General features: G+C 40.6%; 1 protein-coding gene across 8 annotated transcripts in view; it reads left to right on the top strand.

Annotated features, from left to right (window-relative positions):
* LOC134288198 (methylcytosine dioxygenase TET-like) overlaps window positions 1-21,715 on the top strand; it is a 459,242-nt gene that overhangs the window by 102,301 nt on the left and 335,226 nt on the right. The gene's annotated exons all lie outside the window — the stretch shown is intronic.

Here is a 21,715-nt window from a genome sequence, read left to right as displayed (position 1 = left end):
GATTTCGGAAACATCGGCGGCCTTCTGCCGCCTCAGTTCCTCAATCCTCTATGCGGCTTCGCCGCATGGCTCAGCCGGTACTTTTACCTTGCTCATCAGTTTATTTATTTATTTATTGCTAAATTTTCAATTGCTTTTTTGATGTTTTTCAATTGGGATTTTTTAAATTATTTATGGAAAAATCAGATTTATTTATAAAAAAATTTTAACTGTTTTGGTGGGAAAAATGTAGTTATTTATTGCAATTATTGAATTATTCGAGGAAATTCCGACGTTTTTTATTGCTCGAAAATCAATTATTTATGGAAAATTTTGATTTATTTATGCACTTTTTGATTTGTTTATGGAAATTTTATAGTTTATTATTGCTCCCACCCTTACTTCTTTATTGGCAATTTCTGATTTTGTTACGGAAAATGATCACTTTTTTATGAGTCGTTTATGTTTTAGCCGAACCCTGTACTAGTTATGGACATAATTGTTAATTTGGGTTTCACTTCGCACTATTTACATGCATTCCTTATGGGATAACTGGTACACTATGGCGAAATAGGGTGCAAGGAAGCGGAAAATTTAAGGAAAATGAATTATTTATATCACAATTTGCGCAAATTGTGAAGTTTCAATGATAGCAGACATCTTTTGTGATCGTGATCTGTTGTTCATGATTATTTTCTTCTTGATTTGCATCACTTAAGGTTGAAAATCGACTATGGCGAATTTGAGGTACTATAGCCATAACTGGTCCACTAGAGATGGTCGGGTTTCGGGTTTTCAGACCCGAAACCCGACCCGAACCCGACGGGTACGGGTCGGACTCGAGCTTGGAAATTTTGAAAAAAAAACTCGGGTTCGGGTCGGGTTCGGGTTTGAACAATTTCAAAATTTTCGGGTACGGGTCGGGTCGGATTTGAATAATGTCGGGTTTAAGTCGGGTTTGGTACCAGTGTAGATTAATCATTTTTTTTTTAGAAAAATGCTTTATTTGCTTTAACCGATACATTTAGCAATTATTTTTTAACTCGGGTTTTGGTCGGGTTTAATGAAAAATATTTTCGCAGGTTCGGGTCGGGTTCGGGTTTGATCGAAGAAAATTTTTCGGGTTCGGGTCAGGTCCGGGTTTGACGAAACAAAAAAATTTCGGGTTCGGGTCGGGTTCGGGTTTTAAAATTGAAAATTGTTCGGGTACGGGTCGGGTTCGGGTCTGTTAAATCTGAAACCCGACCATGATCAAATAGGAGTGTTTCATGTTATTAAATGTTTGCACCGGTCACATAACGCCAGTTTTATTTGTGAAATATTTCAATTAACCTTCTTGCAAACTCCATTGACTTTATGATGATTTCTGAAAACTCCTGAAACTTCTGGAGAATTTTCTGAAAATAAATCCAGCTGAAGTAATATTGAAAAAAGTTAATTTTTTTTTTCTGTGAACTAGCCAGATCAGTTTGATAATGTGATGCAATTCGGAAGAATGTTACGTACCACATTCTTCAATACTTAGTGAAATTCTTAAAATGAACAGAGAAAAAACAAATGGAAATTTAAGGAAATCTTACGGATGAAATTTAACTTGAATGGGAATACAAAGTTTCGAAACAAGTTCTGGAGGAATTTTATTGGAATTTCTTACGAAACTGTAAAGTAAGAGCAATAAGTTGAAAATCATATAAAAAAATTGAAATTCCAACGAAAGCTGCGATGAAAAATTTAATGTTTTAAATGGTGTTATATGGTTTTCTAATTCTAATTTTTATAGAAAAAACTTCATTAAAATCTGAAACAATCAAAAAGAATACTGTGGTAATTTGAAATGAATTTACAATATCAGTTTGAAACAAAATCTGATTTGTTATAAGGAGTGTGATGTAAGATTCTTAATATTAATAAAATATGTAATGAGAAATTGTCGCGTATGTTGAGAAACTTTTTAAAATCTTGTAAAATACTAATAAAAAGCTATTTAAAAAAATTGAGTAGAGCTGTCCCAATGAATGATAACAAGCAAAACGATAAAAAATATGAATTTTATGAAAAGCATAATGGCTTTCTAAGTAAATTTTGAAAGAAAAAAAAATGCAGAAAGAGTTTTTATGAAATACATACTATGAAGCAACTATTGAAGATATAACTTCGGAAATTTCTGAAATTTCAGGAAGAATTTCTGGAAAAGATATACAATTGAAATAAGGCCGTTACAAATATTTATTTCACGCTCTGTCCTACCACTCTTAGGCTGGTCTAGAGGAAGATAAAAATAATAAAACATTAAATCTGAGAAATTATCCGAAATTTTGATATATATTTCTCAACTGCCCCCCTAAAATGCGAAATACAGCCTAACATTTTTGAAGTGGACTTGGAGGAGACAAATAGTCAAAATGAAATTTGCACAGCCAAATATTGAATGAAAAACAAAAATAGGAAAGGCATTGTTGTGTAAATACAGGGGATAGACAAAATGATCGGGACAGGCAAAATTTTCCCTTCTCAAAAATTTTTCAAATAGCTGTAACATTTTGAAAAGTGCATCAAATATTCTCAAATTTTCACTGTGAGTTGATCAACTAGTTGTGTATCAGTGGACAAAATTTGGAAAATACCAGGCTATTCTGCATGAAGTGAGAAAGATTCTAGAAAAAGGAATAATTATCCGATAGCCAACTTTGAGCTGTTATATCTCCGGATTCAATGAACCGAATGCATTGAAATTTTGACCATTCATGACTTAGGCGCCGTCCACAAATTACGTAACGCTCTAGGGGGAGGCGGGGAGTATGGCCAAGCGTTACGGCTCATACAAAAATTTTAGGATTTTCATACAAAAAAGCGTTACGGTGGGGGGGGGGGGGTCCAAAATTTACGATTTTAGCGTAACGTAATAAATGGATGCTGCCTTATAAACGGGCTTTGAAAAAACTTTGACTTAACTTAAAAATTTTAACACGGAAGAAAATTATAACGGTTCGATTATTTTTCTAATAAAACACATTTTTTTTTAAATTTCAACATCGCCTCAAAATTCAAGATGCTAATTATTGTTCATTCAAATTCCCTATAATTGCCTTGAATACAGATATGTTTGGAAAGAAAGAAACAACATAGTCGCCAATTCATTGAAAAAGTATGGGATGCATATTTAAAATAGACCAATTTACTATAAAATCAAAAAAAATAATGAAATCGCTGTAACTTCTCTTGTTAATAATTTCAAGTTGAGTCGAACGTTTCTTAGAGCTCATGATATAAGTCATAAATGGACAAAATTTGATTGCATTCAGATCATTGAATCCTGAGATATAACAGCTCAAAGCAGGCTATCGGATAATTCTAACTTTTTCTGAAATACTTATGACTTAGTGCAGAATAGCCCGGTCTTTTCCAAATTTTGTCCACTGATACACAACTAGTTGATCAACTTACAGTGAAAATTTGAGAATATTTCATGCACTTTTTACAGTTACGGCTAATTGGACATTTTTTGAAAAGTGAAAATTTTGCCTGTCCCGATCATTTTGTCTATCCCCTGTACATATGCACTGAGAAACAACTTTTAATGAAAAATAAAAAAAGCTTTGCAGCTAAACTTTGGTCAAGCATTATCTGAGTGCAATGGAACCGTACTACGGCTCTGTCAATCTTGTTACGTCCATGAGCTCAGAAGTTACCTACCTATTAACACAAAAAGTAACAATCTTGATGCCCATAGGCAGTACGCAGAGGGTTGGCAGTAATTTGATAGTTTTGTCAGTTCGTGCGATGTTTATCGCCTGAATCCGAGTACCACAGAAAAAAAAACTCGACCTCCCCGGGACAGATATCAATCGTTATCTTATGAATAACAAAGTATATCCTACAATAAACGCATCCCAACTCGGCTTCGCCAGGATATCCACACTCCGGGGTAACACTGTAAACTGATTGTAATGTGCAGGTATTAGACTACGCAGGAAAAAATCCCACTGCACGCAAGGAACGACGAACGACGGACTTTGAAGAGGATAGAATATCTTCCCATTTTTTTTTCGTATCAAAGAGAAACCCGTACTCTCGCGCTTCATATTCTTTTCGCACAAGAGAGCAAATGTTTGAACAGCGATGCGATAAGATGAGATTTTATTCTTTGCGCTGAGCTGCACCCCGGAATTAATAACAGACGAGGAAGCAGCACCTCAAGAAGTGTCCTGGCAATGATGGTGCCAGGGAAAGATGGTTGGTGGTGCAACTTGGCTAGGCGAATGAAAAAAAAACCTAAGGCAGCAAAGATTGTAGGAAATATTATCAAGGATTTTCTTTTCGTTGCCCAAGAAGAATGGAAGCTCTTCAGGAGGAACTTGTTGGGGGTACCTGAATGAGGCATGTGAGGAAGGTTGAACGCACGCACTTGATGAGTCTCAATCCCGGAAGAGATGAAGATGATCCTTGCTGCCCTGAGGCTGAGATGAGATGCTTCCATTTAAAGCGTATTTAATTAGAAAAATGTAACTGTCTCTCACCTCCAACATTGTTCTCTCCACCTGGTTTAAGTTACGTAGTTCATTGGTTTGGTAGGTTGGAATTTCTTCCGATCAAGGATTATTTCTGATATAAAACTGTTTCTAGGTACTTTTTCATAGATACACTTCTAACATGGTTCTTGATGCTGTCGACTTGCAAAGTATACAAGAAATAAAAAAAATCTCAACTGACAGAATCCAAACCAGAAGACTTCCTTTCGTGACCCTTCGTCATTCTTTGTTGTTTTGTTCCAGGGGGAAGAAGCAACGGTGCAATTTCTTTAGGTCCATCTGTCTTTCTCCTCTCTCATCATTAGGTTGGTGCTTGCTGCTAGCTAGACAGACAAACGTAGATTTGCCAAACAAATTTAATATTGTGATAGGCACCACCCCCACCACCAGCACTGGCAGCCAGCAGCACTTCCAATCATCCAGAAGGCCACCATTGCCTATTGATGATGATCGGTAGGGAGGAGGACGAGACGTTCGATCGATAAATGGATGTGTCTGGAAAGTCCATTCTTGCGATTGTGATTTCCAAGAAAAAAGAAGGAATCCTTACATTACAGATTGAGTCTGCCAACTCACCAATCCAATAAATCATTCTCGATTTGCGGATAGAGTGAATGGACTGTTTCCTTCTCATATAGGGTTTATAATAGTTTGAGATGCCATTGATTTTCTGTTCTATTTTATTTGAACACGCATATCACAGTTGTGGTGATGTTGATGGGAGGTCCATCCCTGTTTGCATGTACCAATTGCCCACCCAATCGATAGAGCTCGGCACATTCAATTCGTTCTAAAAACACAATTCTACGTGAATTAAATATATTTCAATTTCATTTTGCTTTCATGCAAGCGTACATTTAATCTTCTATGCATCATCATCATCATCATCATCATCATCATCATCATCATCATCATCATCATCATCATCATCATCATCATCATCAGCCGTTGTTGTTAATGGGAATGTTCTTCAGCACTTCCGAAAAAATATGCATCCTACCCATCTCTCCAAATATTCTTGGCATCATTCACACCGCATAATACGTTGATCAAGTGCAAAGTTTTAATAAAATACCTGCATCCACGCTGTCCGCATTTCCAAATTTTAACGCACATTTCACTGCATGCGTCGATTCTCTCGAATTACCTTCCAGTGGGACGGTGAGGATGGCTGCTGGTGAACATTTCACTTGTCCACCGGACTGCATGTCCTTCCCACATACAGAACAGTGTGCGACAGAAAATATGGGATATTCCATCCGAAACTTGATATGTTTGTTTCAAAAAGACAACTTCGTGATGCTCTGAAGATGCATTTCCATTGCATTGAATCTTCCAATTATACATCTTTCCATGCATTATTAGAAGAATCATTTTTGTGAAACTCTAGAGGATATCCCGCAAAAGTTGCTGGAAATCCCAAAACAAATTGTATGTAGATTTCTTAAAACAGCCATATTTTGATATAACGTAACTTCTACTTCAATATAACGTGACAATTTCTAGACGTTTGTCTTTTTTTATAGGTACATTCAAGTTTTTTTTCAGAAATCAAAGCAGGTATTACTGAAGGAATCCTAGTTTGAATTTCTAAAGAAGAGGTCGACGAAAAGAAATCTCTCCAGAAGGAGTGGTTGAAGAAATTCCTGGATAACTTAGGCCGATACAAATATTTAGTTTGTTCATGTCACCATCTTCCTTCTGTAGCCCCCAAATATTGATGGAGTGAATAAAATGGCAGCCAATTACTCCATTTTCAGTAGAAAAAAAAAAGATTTTCAAGCAACAATATTTCAATAGTTCAAATCTAATTTGTCAACAATAGTTAAAATTTTAAATTTTTTAATATTTTTTTTCTTTTTTATTATTTGTTCCTTAGTTTTTTTGTCTCCCTTTCCTCGATGAGGGACATAAAAAAAAATATTTGCACCGGCTTTACAGGATGTAGTTTTGTATAAATCCCAGGAATCAGTACAAGATGCATCCAAGTGGAAGCTTCTGGAAGAATACATGCAAGAATCAAAATAATAGCAAATATTTTCAGAGGAATTCTCTCAGGGATCCTTTGAAACCCGTTGAATGTTTGAGGAACTCCTGGAGCATTTCCACCAGGTACTCAGGCAAGTATGGCAGGAAAATCCCTATAGGAACTTCAAGAGAAATCACAGAGGGGATTCTTGAAAAAAAAATCTCTGAGGGAATTCCTTAAAGAATCATTTGAGAAATCCTTAGCCGTTCCTGAAGGAATCCTTAGAATAATTCCTGGAGGTATCGTATTAAAAACTTCTGAGGAAACATTTCTGAAAAAATCCTAGCATAAATAATTGGAAGAAACCCAATTCTTAATGTTAAAAGAATTAATTCTTGGTAAAAAGTCTATGAAGGAATTTCTTATAGATTAAAGAAAATCACTGTTGGAATCTCGAGGGTATTCCTAATAAACGTCTAGTATCACGAAGCTTGTCGAAATGTATTTATTAGTGAAATCCCAGTAAAACTTTCTAATCATTATTTTTATAAGAAATTTAAGAAGAAGTATTCCACATTGGACCTAGGTGAACCATGAGAAAGCTCTCCGAAAAAAAAATCCGGTGAGAAAACTTCTGAAATTTACACATATACCAACAATAATTCCTATGATTTTTTTGAAGAAACTATGGATCAACTTCTTTAAAAAATCCATCAGATGTGCTCTGATGAAATCTTTGGAGAACTTATTGAAGTATTTTCGGAATAAACTTCAAAAACAGTTTTGGAAGAAATTATTGATCGATTATTTCAGTTTAGAAGGTCTTTTAGAAATCCTGAAGCAATCTCCCGAGAAGTAGCTGAGCAAATCTGCGAAGGAACTACTGAAGTAAATTTTTATGTATTTTCTGGTAAAATTATAGAGGAAAAATAAAGTTCACTAGGAAATATTTAATGATCTATAATAGTCAAACGAATACACTACCCAAGTAACAATTTTAATTTTATCGAAGATTTTAGCGATTCAAAAACCCTAAGCATAAAACCATTGATGCCGACTTGAAAGCACTCTCGAGTTCTTGTATGCCTCCAAAAGCCGACGTTCTGGCTAGTTGGCCCAGTCTTATTACGATCTACAGAACTTCGTATGCAAACCGGCTTAGGATTTCGGGTTGTATCATAGTTTTATCGTATCCCCGATAAAACCATCTTCTGACTTGTCAAATATTTGTTTTATATATTACGATTGTTGACTATTTTCGGTGAAAACACACACTAAAACTCGATTATACATAACGTTTCGGCCTACTCAACTTCAGCCATCATCAGATATTTTATGCATGAATCGATCACCACCAGTGTGGTTGCAATCGATTCATGCATAAAATATCTGATGATGGCTGAAGTTGAGTAGGCCGAAACGTTATGTATAATCGAGTTTTAGTGTGTGTTTTCACCGAAAATAGTCAACAATCGTAATATATAAGATTCGACGGTGACCTAAACTCCACAAAGTGAAAAAAAAAAAAAAAAAAATATTTGTTTTGTTTATTTTTCACTATGTTCGATCGTCAGAATAAATTATGCTTGGTTTTTTATACAACCATCAATTGGAAAGATGTCGATCTGGAATTCAGATTTGTTTTCCTATTTAATACGTGTTAGGATACATGCCACGGGAAATAAGGGTATGCGGTATACCGAAAAGTTTCGCCAAATGCACCTTGAAACGAAATTCCGCGGAATTCCACGGAATTCAACCAGGCGAAATTTATGATTTTGAATTTCGTTTCGTCAAATTCTAAAAATTTCGCCTTCAAAAAATATATTTGGACGAAATTAAACGGAATTCCGCGGAATGTCTAATAAATTTCGAAAACAAGTTCGTTGTGTAAATGATTTTTTGAAAGAGTTTAATTTTTAGTGGAACTCTTGAAAGGGATTTACCATTACATCTGTATGACCAGGGTTGGATGTACGGGTGGGATGGGGGTGGCCGGGGGTGGTTATTCGGGCTCCGGGCCCCCACATTTTAGGCCCCCCTACAAAGGCCTTTTTTGATTATTACACACCATATAGCCGAGGCGGTAAACGCACGGGTATTCAGCATGACCATGCTGAGGGTGACGGGTTCGATTCCCGGTCGGTCCAGGATCTTTTCGTAAAGGAAATTTCCTTGACTTCCTTGGGCATAGAGTATCTTCGTGCCTGCCACACGATATACACATGCAAAATGGTCATTGGCAGAGGAAGCTTAATAACTGTGGAAGTGCTCATAGAACACTAAGCTGAGAAGCAGGCTTTGTCCCAGTGAGGACGTTACGCCAAGAAGAGGAGAGAGGAGGACATCAACTTTATGTTTCATATTGCTCAAATACTGTTTGAATACAAAGAAATTTTTGTATGCTTATCACCAAGGGACCTTCGCATCCGCTCGGGCCTCGGGCAATCCTTGATCCGGGCCTGTGTATGACGAAACGCTATTCACGGTTAAGCTCTTATTCCTTCCGTTAATAAGAAATCCCGTAGAATTTTCTGGCCAAATTATACATGTACGATTCATAAAGCTATAACCCTCGGCTAGTCCCGAATCAAATGACTTGAAGGTAGAACACACTTTTAACTTTTTTTTAGGAGTGGCTTTTTGATCCCAGGTCCTCGGTGAAAAGGGCATGCACATCAACCGTTTAACATGTAGAATCTTGAGTCCAGTTTTATCTGGTAGAATTGTTGGCCTAATATCTAGAGATGATTGTATTAATATTTTTAGAATTTGCGGATTGCGGATCGAGTTTGCGGATGCTTCAATGATTACCGCATGTATTTCGTAAGCATTCTCTGTGAGTTTTACAGGGTATTTTCTGATAAATTGAATCATCTATCATTTCTTTGAAGGTTGTAGATTTCAAGCTTTCTTTAGCTTGATTGGTAAACATCTAGTAGTTGATGTTTCCACATCATATGCTTCATGTTTCTGATAAACAATCGATATTAGAGCATCTTACAGTAGAGGTGTGCGCCGATTTGCAATCTGTCGGCGGCGGCGTTTGGCGCTTTTTAATTCAACGGCGGCGTAATCGACGTGACGCCGAGAGCACTTTCGGCGGCGTCGGCGTGAATCGGCGTGGCCATTATTTTTACTTCTTTACCAATTTTATCTTCGCAAATCAATACAAGTTTTTTTTTATTAACTTATCTCAATCGTTGAAGATTCAACAAAATTTTTGTAATTAATGTTTAAATTTATTTAGATTTTCCTCTGTCTTTTTAAACTTATCTAAACCCATTCCTTCCCACGACTTTGAACGGCTATTCCTATGCCAAGGAAGCGTTTCCGAAAAAAGGTGTTTGAACAAAAGTTATTGCAAATTGGCCAAATTTTTCAAAATCAACGAAAAATAGTTGTAAATCAATAGTACTTGATTGTTTATCAGCAGTTGCACTTTTGAAACAAGTAGTTAGGATTTGGCTTTACCCAATGAGATTACAATCATATTCTAAAAAGTATTGCATCATATGTAGCTAATTGCGCTTGTCTGGAGTTCGTCGAAAATCGATGGTGCTCTAGAGCAATCGTGGGAAGTAGAGAAGTAATAATCATCAGCTTGTTGCACGAGAAATGAATCCAAAAGTTTTTTTTATTTTTTTTTTTGTTTTTAAGATATTGTTAGAGTTTAGATACCCAAGATATTTTTCCAAGTATTTATCTCCAAACTCCATTAGAACTTTAACTTCAAATTCTCCCACACCCCTGCTGATTGCACTCCGCACATAAGATCAAAACAATGGCCTAAAAAATGGCGCAGTGTCTACCAAGTGAATAACACTGATGCAGCCTTAGGGGTGATACTCACATCGTAAGTACTGTGTAAAAAGATAGGCCAAGAAACGGTCAAGAAACGATTTTCTGTCAAAATTTCTTGAGCGGTACTCAGCTGAAACGGAAAAATCGACGAACTTGATGATTAATGATGATGGTGACAAGGGTGGTGATGATTGTGTCGATCAAGCCAGCTGTCAAGTTTTCTTTTGGGAAAAATACCCTGACCAATTATTCCGCAAGGAAAAGTGACGTTCTCGCGCTATTCGGATTTTGTGCGAGGTGCGAGATGTAAACAACATAGAACGGCTGCTGGGGCTGGTGTGAATTTAGATGATGTTCCTGCCGGATTCTAATGCCTACATTTCTATGGAACCATCAACGGAACACTGCGGTTAGCTGTTGCTAGAATGGACCACTGGATGAGACGCCGGAACTTGTTACAAATTATACAAATTGAGTGTGGGGAGCAACTATTTTCAAAATGAAGTGGTGTTGATTAGTGATTAGTAAGGGAATTCCTCCGGGAGCTCTTTCTGGCAAACCTCCAAGAGTTCCTCCGGAGTTTCTTTCTGGGATTCTTCCTGATTTTTTTCCGGAAGCTGTTTTGAATTCTTAGCAATTCCTTCGAATATTTCCAGCAATTTTGGAATTCGCCTAAAAGTTCTTTCTGAGATTTCGTCCTAATTTTCCTTCTAGGATTTCAAAACCAGTATTTGAGTTTGTGATATTTCCAAGATTTCTATCTGTGATTCCCCAAAAACAAACCTCAGGGAATTCCTCCTGAAATTCGATTTCACCACGAACTCTTGAGAGGATTCCACCAGGGATTCCTCCAGAGATTCTTCCAGGAATTCCTCCAGGGATTCCTCCAGAAATTCCTCCGGGGATTCCTCCAGGAATGCCTCCGGAGATTCTTTCTGGAATTCCTCCACGAACTCCTCCAGAGATTGCTTCAGGAATTCCTCCAGGGATTCTTCCAAGAATTTCTCCAGAGATTCCTCCAGGGGTTCCTCCGAGAATTCCTCCAGGAATTCATCTATAGATTCCTCCAGGAATTCTTCTGAAAATTCTTCCAAGAATTCCTCCGGGCATTCTTCCAATAATTTCTCCTAAGATTCCTCCGAGCATTCTTCCAAGAATTCCTCCGGGGAATTCCTCGGGGATTCCTAATGAAATTCCATCAGGGATATCTCCAGGAATCCCTTCGGAGATTCCTCCAGGAATTCCTTCGGAGACTCCTCCAGGAATTCCTTCGGAGATTCCTCCAGAAATTCCTTCGGGGATTTCTCCTGGAATTCCTTCGGGGATTCATGCAGGAATTCCTTCGGGGATTCATGCAGAAATTCCTTCGGGGATTCATCCAGGAATTCCTTCGGAGATTTCTCCAGGAATTCCTTCGGAGATTTCTCCAGGAATTCCTTCGGGGATTCCTCCAGGAATTCCTTCGGGGATTCCTCCAGGAATTCCTTCGGGGATTTTTCCAGGAATTCCTTCGGGGATTCCTCCAGGAATTCCTTCGAGGATTCCTCCAGGAATTCCTTCGGGGATTTCTCCAGGAATTCCTTCGGGAATTTCTCCAGGAATTCCTTCGGGGATTCCTCCAGGAATTCCTTCGGGGATTCCTCCAAGAATTCCTTCGGGGATTCCTCCAGGAATTCCTTCGGGGATTCCTCCAGGAATTCCTTCGGGGATTCCTCCAGGAATTCCTTCGGGGATTCCTCCAGGAATTCCTTCGGGGATTCCTCCAGGAATTCCTTCGGGGATTCCTCCAGGAATTCCTTCGGGGATTCCTCCAGGAATTCCTTCGGGGATTCCTCCAGGAATTCCTTCGGGGATTCCTCCAGGAATTCCTTCGGGGATTCATCCAGGAATTCCTTCGGGGATTCCTCCAGGAATTCCTTCGGGGATTCCTCCAGGAATTCCTTCGGGGACTCCTCCAGGAATTCCTTCGGGGATTCCTCCAGGAATTCCTTCGGGGATTCCTCCAGGAATTCCTTCGGGGATTCCTCCAGGAATTCCTTCGGGGATTCCTCCAGGAATTCCTTCGGGGATTCCTCCAGGAATTCCTTCGGGGATTCCTCCAGGAATTCCTTCGGGGATTCCTCCAGGAATTCCTTCGGGGATTCCTCCAGGAATTCCTTCGGGGATTCCTCCAGGAATTCCTTCGGGGATTCCTCCAGGAATTCCTTCGGGGATTCCTCCAGGAATTCCTTCGGGGATTCCTCCAGGAATTCCTTCGGGGATTCCTCCAGGAATTCCTTCGGGGATTCCTCCAGGAATTCCTTCGGGGATTCCTCCAGGAATTCCTTCGGGGATTCCTCCAGGAATTCCTTCGGGGGTTCCTCCAGGGATTCCTCCGGGAATTTGTTCAGGAACTCCTCCAGGAATTCTTCCAGCAATTCCTCCAGGAATTCATCCAGCAATTCCTCCAGGAATTCATCCAGGAATTCCTCAAGGAATTCTTCCAGGAATTCTTCCAGGAATTCTTCCAGGAGTTCCTCCAGGAATTCTTCCAAGAATTCCTCCAGGAGTTCTTCCAGGAATTCTTCCAGGAATTCCTCCAGGAATTCTTCCAGGAATTCTTCCAGGAATTCCTCCAGGAATTCTTCCAGGAATTCCTCCAGGAATTCTTCCAGGAATTTCTCCAGGAATTCTTCCAGGAATTTCTCCAGGAATTCTTCCAGGAATTCCTCCAGGAATTCTTCCAGAAATTCCTCCAGGAATTCTTCCAGAAATTCCTCCAGGAATTCTTCCAGGAATTCCTCCAGGAATTCTTCCAGGAATTCCTCCAGGAATTCTTCTAGGAATTCCTCCAGGAATTCTTCTAGGAATTATTCCAGGAATTCCTCCAGGAATTCTTCCAGGAATTGTTCCAGGAATTCTTCCAGGAATTCCTCCAGGAATTCTTCCAGGAATTCCTCCAGGAATTATTCCAGGAATTCCTCCAGGAATTCTTCCAGGAATTCCTCCAGGAATTCTTCCAGGAATTCCTCCAGGAATTCTTCCAGGAATTCCTCCAGGAATTCTTCCAGGAATTCCTCCAGGAATTCTTCCAGGAATTCCTCCAGGAATTCTTCCAGGAATTCCTCCAGGAATTCTTCCAGGAATTCCTCCAGGAACTCTTCCAGGAATTCTTCCAGGAATTCCTCCAGGAATTCTTCCAGGAATTTTTCCAGGAATTCTTTCAGGAATTACTCCAGGAATTCTTCCAGGAATTCCTCCAGGAATTCTTCCAGGAATTCTTCCAGGAATTCTTCCAAGAATTCCTCCAGGAATTCTTCCAGGAATTCCTGCAGGAATTCTTCCAGGAATTCCTCCAGGAATTCTTCCAGGAATTCCTCCAGGAATTCTACCAGGAATTCCTCCAGGAATTCTTCCAGGAATTCCTCCAGAAATTCTTCCAGGAATTCTTCCAGGAATTCCTCCAGGAATTCTTCCAGGAATTCCTCCAGGAATTCTCCCAGGAATTCCTCCAGGAATTCTTCCAGGAATTCCTCCAGGAATTCTTCCAGGAATTTCTCCAGGAATTCTTCCAGGAATTTCTCCAGGAATTCTTCCAGGAATTCCTCCAGGAACTCTTCCAGGAATTCTTCCAGGAATTCCTCCAGGAATTCTTCCAGAAATTCCTCCAGGAATTCTTCCAGAAATACCTCCAGGAATTCTTCCAGGAATTCTTCCAGGAATTCCTCCAGGAATTCTTCCAGGAATTCCTCCAGGAATTCTTCCAGGAATTCCTCCAGGAATTCTTCCAGGAATTCCTCCAGGAATTCTTCCAGGAATTCCTCCAGGAATTCTTCCAGGAATTCCTGCAGGAATTCTTCCAGGAATTCCTGCAGGAATTCTTCCAGGAATTCCTCCAGGAATTCTTCCAGGAATTCCTCCAGGAATTCTTCCAGGAATTCCTCCAGGAATTCTTCCAGGAATTCTTCCAGGAATTCTTCCAGGAATTCTTCCAGGAATTCCTCCAGGAATTCCTCCAGGAATTCCTCCAGGAATTCCTCCAGGAATTCCTCCAGGAATTCCTCCAGGAATTCCTCCAGGAATTCCTCTAGGAATTCTTCCAGGAATTCCTCCAGGAATTCTTCCAGGAATTCCTCCAGGAATTCTTCCAGGAATTCCTCCAGGAATTCTTCCAGGAATTCCTCCAGGAATTCTTCCAGGAATTCCTCCAGGAATTCTTCCAGGAATTCCTCCAGGAATTCTTCCAGGAATTCCTCCAGGAATTCTTCCAGGAATTCCTCCAGGAATTCTTCCAGGAATTCTTCTGGGAACTCCTCCAGGAATTCTTCCAGGAATTCCTCCAGGAATTCTTCCAGGAATTCCTCCAGGAATTCTTCCAGGAATTCCTCCAGGAATTCCTCCAGGAATTCTTCTAGGAATTCCTCCAGGAATTCTTCAAGGAATTATTCCAGGAATTCCTCCAGGAACTCTTCCAGGAATTCCTCCAGGAGTTCTTTCAGGAATTCCTCCAGGAATTCTTCCAGGAATTCCTTCAGGAATTCTTCCAGGAATTCCTCCAAGAATTCTTCCAGGAATTACTCCAGGAATTCTTCCAGGAATTCCTCCAGGAATTCTTCCAGGAATTCCTCCAGGAATTCTTCCAGGAATTCCTCCAGGAATTCTTCCAGGAATTCCTCCAGGTATTCCTCCTGGAATTCTTCTAGGAATTCCTCCAGGAATTCTTCTAAGAATTCCTCCAGGAATTATTCCAGGAATTCCTCCAGGAATTCTTCCAGGAATTCCTCCAGAAATTCTTCCAGCAATTCCTCCAGGAATTCTTCCAGGAATTCCTCCAGGAATTCTTCCAGGAATTCCTCCAGGAATTCTTCCAGGAATTCCTCCAGGAATTCTTCTAGGAATTCCTCCAGGACTTTCTCTAGGAATTCCTCCAGGAATTGTTCCAGGAATTCCTCCAGGAATTCTTCCAGGAATTCTTCCAGGAATTCCTCCAGGAATTCTTCCAGGAATTCCTCCAGGAATTCTTCCAGGAATTTTTTTTTTTTTTTTTTTTAATTTCTTTGTATTTGTGAATTTTAACTTATTGCTAATTCTTCACACCTTCCAGGAATTCCTCCAGGAATTCTTCCAGGAATTCCTCCAGGAATTCTTCCAGGAATTCCTCCAGGAATTCTTCCAGGAATTCCTCCAGGAATTCTTCCAGGAATTCCTCCAGGAATTCTTCCAGGAATTCCTCCAGGAATTCTTCCAGGAATTCCTCCAGGAATTCTTCCAGGAATTCCTCCAGGAATTCTTCCAGGAATTCCTTCAGGAATTCTTCCAGGAATTCCTCCAGGAATTCTTCCAGGAATTCCTCCAGGAATTCTTCTAGGAATTCCTCCAGGAATTTCTCTAGGAATTCCTCCAGGAATTGTTCCAGGAATTCCTCCAGGAATTGTTCCAGGAATTCCTCCAGGAATTCTTCCAGGTATTCCTCCAGGAATTCTTCCAGGAATTCTTCCAGGAATTCTTCCAGGAGTTCCTCCAGGAATTCTTCCAAGAATTCCTCCAGGAGTTCTTCCAGGAATTCTTCCAGGAATTCCTCCAGGAATTCTTCCAGGAATTCTTCCAGGAATTCCTCCAGGAATTCTTCCAGGAATTCCTCCAGGAATTCTTCCAGGAATTTCTCCAGGAATTCTTCCAGGAATTTCTCCAGGAATTCTTCCAGGAATTCCTCCAGGAATTCTTCCAGAAATTCCTCCAGGAATTCTTCCAGAAATTCCTCCAGGAATTCTTCCAGGAATTCCTCCAGGAATTCTTCCAGGAATTCCTCCAGGAATTCTTCTAGGAATTCCTCCAGGAATTCTTCTAGGAATTATTCCAGGAATTCCTCCAGGAATTCTTCCAGGAATTGTTCCAGGAATTCTTCCAGGAATTCCTCCAGGAATTCTTCCAGGAATTCCTCCAGGAATTATTCCAGGAATTCCTCCAGGAATTCTTCCAGGAATTCCTCCAGGAATTCTTCCAGGAATTCCTCCAGGAATTCTTCCAGGAATTCCTCCAGGAATTCTTCCAGGAATTCCTCCAGGAATTCTTCCAGGAATTCCTCCAGGAATTCTTCCAGGAATTCCTCCAGGAATTCTTCCAGGAATTCCTCCAGGAACTCTTCCAGGAATTCTTCCAGGAATTCCTCCAGGAATTCTTCCAGGAATTTTTCCAGGAATTCTTTCAGGAATTACTCCAGGAATTCTTCCAGGAATTCCTCCAGGAATTCTTCCAGGAATTCTTCCAGGAATTCTTCCAAGAATTCCTCCAGGAATTCTTCCAGGAATTCCTGCAGGAATTCTTCCAGGAATTCCTCCAGGAATTCTTCCAGGAATTCCTCCAGGAATTCTACCAGGAATTCCTCCAGGAATTCTTCCAGGAATTCCTCCAGAAATTCTTCCAGGAATTCTTCCAGGAATTCCTCCAGGAATTCTTCCAGGAATTCCTCCAGGAATTCTCCCAGGAATTCCTCCAGGAATTCTTCCAGGAATTCCTCCAGGAATTCTTCCAGGAATTTCTCCAGGAATTCTTCCAGGAATTTCTCCAGGAATTCTTCCAGGAATTCCTCCAGGAACTCTTCCAGGAATTCTTCCAGGAATTCCTCCAGGAATTCTTCCAGAAATTCCTCCAGGAATTCTTCCAGAAATACCTCCAGGAATTCTTCCAGGAATTCTTCCAGGAATTCCTCCAGGAATTCTTCCAGGAATTCCTCCAGGAATTCTTCCAGGAATTCCTCCAGGAATTCTTCCAGGAATTCCTCCAGGAATTCTTCCAGGAATTCCTCCAGGAATTCTTCCAGGAATTCCTGCAGGAATTCTTCCAGGAATTCCTGCAGGAATTCTTCCAGGAATTCCTCCAGGAATTCTTCCAGGAATTCCTCCAGGAATTCTTCCAGGAATTCCTCCAGGAATTCTTCCAGGAATTCTTCCAGGAATTCTTCCAGGAATTCTTCCAGGAATTCCTCCAGGAATTCCTCCAGGAATTCTTCCAGGAATTCCTCCAGGAATTCTTCCAGGAATTCCTCCAGGAATTCTTCCAGGAATTCTTCCAGGAATTCTTCCAGGAATTCTTCCAGGAATTCCTCCAGGAATTCCTCTAGGAATTCTTCCAGGAATTCCTCCAGGAATTCTTCCAGGAATTCCTCCAGGAATTCTTCCAGGAATTCCTCCAGGAATTCTTCCAGGAATTCCTCCAGGAATTCTTCCAGGAATTCCTCCAGGAATTCTTCCAGGAATTCCTCCAGGAATTCTTCCAGGAATTCCTCCAGGAATTCTTCCAGGAATTCTTCTGGGAACTCCTCCAGGAATTCTTCCAGGAATTCCTCCAGGAATTCTTCCAGGAATTCCTCCAGGAATTCTTCCAGGAATTCCTCCAGGAATTCCTCCAGGAATTCTTCTAGGAATTCCTCCAGGAATTCTTCAAGGAATTATTCCAGGAATTCCTCCAGGAACTCTTCCAGGAATTCCTCCAGGAGTTCTTTCAGGAATTCCTCCAGGAATTCTTCCAGGAATTCCTTCAGGAATTCTTCCAGGAATTCCTCCAAGAATTCTTCCAGGAATTACTCCAGGAATTCTTCCAGGAATTCCTCCAGGAATTCTTCCAGGAATTCCTCCAGGAATTCTTCCAGGAATTCCTCCAGGAATTCTTCCAGGAATTCCTCCAGGTATTCCTCCTGGAATTCTTCTAGGAATTCCTCCAGGAATTCTTCTAAGAATTCCTCCAGGAATTATTCCAGGAATTCCTCCAGGAATTCTTCCAGGAATTCCTCCAGAAATTCTTCCAGCAATTCCTCCAGGAATTCTTCCAGGAATTCCTCCAGGAATTCTTCCAGGAATTCCTCCAGGAATTCTTCCAGGAATTCCTCCAGGAATTCTTCTAGGAATTCCTCCAGGACTTTCTCTAGGAATTCCTCCAGGAATTGTTCCAGGAATTCCTCCAGGAATTCTTCCAGGAATTCTTCCAGGAATTCCTCCAGGAATTCTTCCAGGAATTCCTCCAGGAATTCTTCCAGGAATTTTTTTTTTTTTTTTTTTTAATTTCTTTGTATTTGTGAATTTTAACTTATTGCTAATTCTTCACACCTTCCAGGAATTCCTCCAGGAATTCTTCCAGGAATTCCTCCAGGAATTCTTCCAGGAATTCCTCCAGGAATTCTTCCAGGAATTCCTCCAGGAATTCTTCCAGGAATTCCTCCAGGAATTCTTCCAGGAATTCCTCCAGGAATTCTTCCAGGAATTCCTCCAGGAATTCTTCCAGGAATTCCTCCAGGAATTCTTCCAGGAATTCCTTCAGGAATTCTTCCAGGAATTCCTCCAGGAATTCTTCCAGGAATTCCTCCAGGAATTCTTCTAGGAATTCCTCCAGGAATTTCTCTAGGAATTCCTCCAGGAATTGTTCCAGGAATTCCTCCAGGAATTGTTCCAGGAATTCCTCCAGGAATTCTTCCAGGTATTCCTCCAGGAATTCTTCCAGGAATTCTTCCAGGAATTCTTCCAGGAGTTCCTCCAGGAATTCTTCCAAGAATTCCTCCAGGAGTTCTTCCAGGAATTCTTCCAGGAATTCCTCCAGGAATTCTTCCAGGAATTCTTCCAGGAATTCCTCCAGGAATTCTTCCAGGAATTCCTCCAGGAATTCTTCCAGGAATTTCTCCAGGAATTCTTCCAGGAATTTCTCCAGGAATTCTTCCAGGAATTTCTCCAGGAATTCTTCCAGGAATTCCTCCAGGAATTCTTCCAGAAATTCCTCCAGGAATTCTTCCAGAAATTCCTCCAGGAATTCTTCCAGGAATTCCTCCAGGAATTCTTCCAGGAATTCCTCCAGGAATTCTTCTAGGAATTCCTCCAGGAATTCTTCTAGGAATTATTCCAGGAATTCCTCCAGGAATTCTTCCAGGAATTGTTCCAGGAATTCTTCCAGGAATTCCTCCAGGAATTCTTCCAGGAATTCCTCCAGGAATTATTCCAGGAATTCCTCCAGGAATTCTTCCAGGAATTCCTCCAGGAATTCTTCCAGGAATTCCTCCAGGAATTCTTCCAGGAATTCCTCCAGGAATTCTTCCAGGAATTCCTCCAGGAATTCTTCCAGGAATTCCTCCAGGAATTCTTCCAGGAATTCCTCCAGGAATTCTTCCAGGAATTCCTCCAGGAACTCTTCCAGGAATTCTTCCAGGAATTCCTCCAGGAATTCTTCCAGGAATTTTTCCAGGAATTCTTTCAGGAATTACTCCAGGAATTCTTCCAGGAATTCCTCCAGGAATTCTTCCAGGAATTCTTCCAGGAATTCTTCCAAGAATTCCTTCAGGAATTCTTCCAGGAATTCCTCCAAGAATTCTTCCAGGAATTACTCCAGGAATTCTTCCAGGAATTCCTCCAGGAATTCTTCCAGGAATTCCTCCAGGAATTCTTCCAGGAATTCCTCCAGGAATTCTTCCAGGAATTCCTCCAGGTATTCCTCCTGGAATTCTTCTAGGAATTCCTCCAGGAATTCTTCTAAGAATTCCTCCAGGAATTATTCCAGGAATTCCTCCAGGAATTCTTCCAGGAATTCCTCCAGAAATTCTTCCAGCAATTCCTCCAGGAATTCTTCCAGGAATTCCTCCAGGAATTCTTCCAGGAATTCCTCCAGGAATTCTTCCAGGAATTCCTCCAGGAATTCTTCTAGGAATTCCTCCAGGACTTTCTCTAGGAATTCCTCCAGGAATTGTTCCAGGAATTCCTCCAGGAATTCTTCCAGGAATTCTTCCAGGAATTCCTCCAGGAATTCTTCCAGGAATTCCTCCAGGAATTCTTCCAGGAATTTTTTTTTTTTTTTTTTAATTTCTTTGTATTTGTGAATTTTAACTTATTGCTAATTCTTCACACCTTCCAGGAATTCCTCCAGGAATTCTTCCAGGAATTCCTCCAGGAATTCTTCCAGGAATTCCTCCAGGAATTCTTCCAGGAATTCCTCCAGGAATTCTTCCAGGAATTCCTCCAGGAATTCTTCCAGGAATTCCTCCAGGAATTCTTCCAGGAATTCCTCCAGGAATTCTTCCAGGAATTCCTCCAGGAATTCTTCCAGGAATTCCTTCAGGAATTCTTCCAGGAATTCCTCCAGGAATTCTTCCAGGAATTCCTCCAGGAATTCTTCTAGGAATTCCTCCAGGAATTTCTCTAGGAATTCCTCCAGGAATTGTTCCAGGAATTCCTCCAGGAATTGTTCCAGGAATTCCTCCAGGAATTCTTCCAGGTATTCCTCCAGGAATTCTTCCAGGAATTCCTCCAGGAATTCCTCCAGAAATTCCTCCAGGAATTCTTCCAGGAATTCCTCCAGGAATTCCTTCAGGAATTTCTTCAGGAATTCTTCCAGGAGTTCCTTCAGGAATTCTTCCTGGAATTCTTTCAAGAATTCCTCCGGGAGTTCTTCCAGGAATTCTTCCAGGAATTCATCCAGGAATTCTTCCAGGAATTCCTCCAGGAATTCCTCCAGGAATTCTTCCAGGAATTCCTCCGGGGATTCCTCCAGGAATTCCTTCGAGTATTCCCCTAGGAATTCCTTTAAGGATTTCTCAACGAATTTCTCAAAATCCAATTCCTTCGGAGATTTCTCCAGAAATTCCTTCGAGTATTCCTCCAGGAATTCCATCGGAGATTCCTCCGGGGTTTCTTCCAGAGATTTATCTATGAAAACCTTCTAGGATTCCTCCAGGACTTCTTCCGGGGATTCCTTCAGAAATTCTTCCGGAAATGCCTTCAGAAATTCTTCCAGGATCCCTTCGGAGAGTCCTCCGAAAATTGCATCGGAGATTCTTCCGGGAATTCCATCGGAGATTCCTCCTGGGTTTCATCCAGGAATTCCTTCGGGGATTCCTCCAGGAATTCCTTCGAGTATTCCCCCAGGAATTCCTTTAAGGATTTCTCAACGAATTTCTCAAAATCCAATTCCTTCGGAGATTTCTCCAGGAATTCCTTCGAGTATTCCTCCAGGAATTCCTTTCGGGATTTCTCAACGAATTTCTTTGGAGACGCCTCAAATAATTCTTCCGTTGTTCAGGGAATTCCATCGGAAGTATCTCAAGTAATTTCTTCTGGGAATCCTCCAGAAATTCCTTCTGCGAATCCTCCAGGTATTCCTGCGGGGATTGTTCCAGAAGTTCCTTCGGGGATTCTTCCAGAAATCTCTTCCAGGGTGTTTTTAGGAATTCCTTTTGGGATTTCTCCAGAAATCGCTTCTGGGATTTCTCCAGAAATTGCTTCTGGAATTTTTAAATAAATTTCTTTTTGGATTTCTTTAGTTACTCCTTTCGGGATTTCTTATGAAATTTCTTCAAGGATTTCCATCGGAGAATTTTACAAATACTTTGGAATGCCAGGGACATACTGGAAAAATCCCACGCAGAAATCATGGAGGAATATCAGGCAGATGTCTTGATAGAATTCAGGCCCGGATTAAGGAT

This window comes from Aedes albopictus, chromosome 2 (genome assembly GCF_035046485.1).
Source record: "Aedes albopictus strain Foshan chromosome 2, AalbF5, whole genome shotgun sequence".
Classification (NCBI taxonomy): domain Eukaryota; kingdom Metazoa; phylum Arthropoda; class Insecta; order Diptera; family Culicidae; genus Aedes; species Aedes albopictus.
The sequence above is the reverse complement of the archived record's forward strand: the minus strand, read 5'-3'. Positions and strand labels throughout refer to the sequence as shown.